Source organism: Solanum tuberosum, unplaced genomic scaffold (assembly GCF_000226075.1).
Source record: "Solanum tuberosum cultivar DM 1-3 516 R44 unplaced genomic scaffold, SolTub_3.0 scf00467, whole genome shotgun sequence".
Taxonomy (NCBI): Eukaryota; Viridiplantae; Streptophyta; class Magnoliopsida; order Solanales; family Solanaceae; genus Solanum; species Solanum tuberosum.
In genome coordinates, this window is record NW_006239388.1 from 174,543 (window position 1) to 178,102 (window position 3,560).

Here is a 3,560-nt window from a genome sequence, read left to right on the forward strand (position 1 = left end):
AAAGTTTAAAATACATGGCCTAAAAATGGTTTTAAAATATTTTATTTTTATTTTCAAAATGCAGCAACAGGAATGTTCAAAATATGGTTTAAATCTCTTCTCCACATGTAGTTGGACAAAAATCTTCATTATCATCAAATTGGTTGCAAATTGATTTGAAACTGTGTTGAACCTATCTTCAACCTCGTTGAACCTGGGTCATTGAACCATTGACTCTAATACCACTTGTTGGGTTTTGAAGATGATTAGGGTGTCATGTGGAAGCTTATAATTTCCAAATCTTATGACGATAAATTAGATGACAAATACGTATACTAAAAACTAATATTATTATATGAAAACTTATATTAAAAAAAATAAAAATGTAGAGAGATTAAATCTCCCCATAAACAAGACTGTTAAACAACTACACTGTGGATCCTATTGTGCTATGCTATGCGAATAGAGATCTTCAATTTATAGATCTCCAAACTTTTCCTCCAAAGAAATAATAAACCAAATATAGAAGAAAATTATATTTTCCTTTCAGAAAAAGTTCAAGTATTTATGGTAATACTTTGACTTTTCTTTAAGAAAAAAAAATAAACTTCAAATAAGGTAACAAAATCAAAGTAAAACCCTAACAAATACAATAACAAAATAATCCAAGTAGTGTCTGAATACACCATTCATCGACTCCAAAAATATTGTTGGTGTATTTGTCAACCCTAAGGACATGACCAGAAACTCATAATGACCATAACCGGTCTTGAAAGTTGTCTTAGGGCAATCCTCAACCCTAATCTTCAACTGATGATAACCCCACAAATCAATCTTCTCACTACAACAAATTAGATTATGAGGGACAAATAATTTCGTCATCTATAAATCATGTTTCGTCACTAAAAATTTTGTGTGACGAAATTTTTTTTCTCAATCAGTCGTCACTAAACGTGTGTCACTAAAAGTATATAAAGATTTGAACATTCTTCATATTATAACATCAATGAATATTAATGGCTTAAACACATACAAAATTTAACAATTTCAATATATTGCAACCAATGCTTGTATAATCATGACATTAAACTATATAAAAAGGATTAAGTGTTACCTCTTGTGAAAATTAATTCACAAAGAAAAGACCACAACTGGAACCACAAATTAGAAACCACGAATAAAAATCCCGAACTCAACTTTTCTTTTGTCGCTGAATGATTTATTTTTTTTGTTAGTATTGCTGGAAGGAAAAAATGTTCGGTGTATGTTTTGGAATTTGGGTGCGTGAGTTTCTGTATGTTTTTTTTTATTGTTTTCTCTTTTCTTTTCTTTTTTATCTTTCTATAATTGTGTTTTGTGTATGTGTCGTGTGTGTGTAGTGTGAGGGGGTAATGGGAGAAGTGGAGTGAGATGTGGGTGAGTGGGGTAGTGGAGGATAGTATTAGCTTCTTTTTTTATATATATTTTTTTATTAATATAATATAATAGAAAAAAACATTTAGTAACAGTGGGTCCATATGTTCCCTTAACAATGTATCTACTGTTGATGAACAATGTTTCTACTGTTGGTGTCGGGTTATGACGGCTCTACTGTAGAGGCGACTTCATTGTTTATCTTTTTCTTTTAATTTGTGGAGGGAATCTTCTGCTTTTTTCAAAGTATCTTCTGATATAGTCCAGACGATCCCTAGGATGATCTTCCCCTTGTATTATTACTTTTACCTCTGCCCTTGGTAATTCAAGGAGGGTCCATCCTGCACACATAACAATTTACTGTATTCGGATATATTGTAATAATCACTGTAATAATTATCACTATCGATATCCTTGGGGCTATCCTATTCATAATCATATATAGATAAATCTTCTCTAATAATATCATTAATAATTTTACATATTATAAAATTCATGCAAGTGTCCACTGTGGCATATGGTCCTGTATATTTTAATACTCAGCCTAATTTGCAATTATCTTTAAGTGATGTTAATATTCTTGATGCTTTAACATTAAAGGTTAAAACGCATGGTTATAATTATGCACCTGGATTTGAATTAATATGTTTATCATATAGAATTTATTTTAAATTGCTATCTACGTGACAGACCCCTTGCTCGGGTAAAAGGATAGATCCTTCCATACAATCATAAAACTAAATAAATTTATATATATTTCAATTCGAATTTATAATATAATATAATATAATATAATATAATGATTTAAAATTGTAGATTCGTTATTTACATATGAAACAAAAATTAAATATAAAATCAATTGTGAATAACTAATAACAATAACAAAACAATAATAACAAATAATGATAATAAAAAAAAATTATAATAAGATATAATAATAACAAATAATAATAACTAAAAATAATAAAAAATAATAATAACAAACAATAACAATAATAATGTCAATACTAACAATAATGATGATGATAATAATAATAATAATAATAATAATTAAAAAAAATCAATCAAGAAATTATATATACCTTGACGATTTGGTAAAACCTCTTCATATATTTTGATTTTACATCGTACTTGTTTATTTCTCAAATATTTATTTCGCATTTATGAAATTATTTGTATACATCATCTCTTTAAAAGTGCAGATTTGTTATTTACGAAACAAAAATTAAATATAAAATTAATTGTGAATAACAAATAATAATAATAACAAAACAATAATAACAAATAATAATAATAATAAAATTAATAATAACAAATAATTTTAAAAAAATTTATAACAAATATAATAACTAAAAATAATAAAAACTAATAATAACAAACAATAACAATAATAATGTCAATACTAACAATAATGATGATGATGATGATGATGATAATGATAATAATAATAATAATAATAATAATAATAATACAATAACAAATAATATAGTAATAATATTAATAACAATAATAATAAGAATAATAATAGTAATAATAACAACAACAACAATAATAATAATAATAACAAATAATAACACGAATAATAATAACAATATTAATATTAACAACAACAGCAGCAAATAGTCGAACCAAATAATAATAATAATAATAATAATAATAATAATTTTAAAAAAAACTAGAAATAGCTGAACCAAATAATAATAAAATAAAAACTAAAAATAGTCGAACCAAATCAATATCAAATGGCATCATATTTATCACGAAAAAGTAAACCATCAAGATTTTCAAAGTTCTTATTATGCTTGGTAGAACCTTGCTAAAGCTTTTGTTTTGGTTCAAAACATTTGATTTTATGAGAAGATGTCTAAAATAATTTATTAAGAATAATTTATTTTCTACTGTTAAAACTAAAACAATGTATATTTGAAAAGATAGGATTTCAATATCATATTATTCAGTACAATAATAAAATTAAAAAATTATTCAGTACAATTATAAATTTATATAAAATTAAACTTTCGATTTTACTATAAGAAATCTCTTGGTTCAATTCGATGAGTTAATCAATTTTTAAAAAAAACATTAACACTCACAACTATAGTACTTTATCATAATATATTCAAAATCTTAGTTGGTTAATTTCTTTCATTTGTGCTTTCATTTTTTTA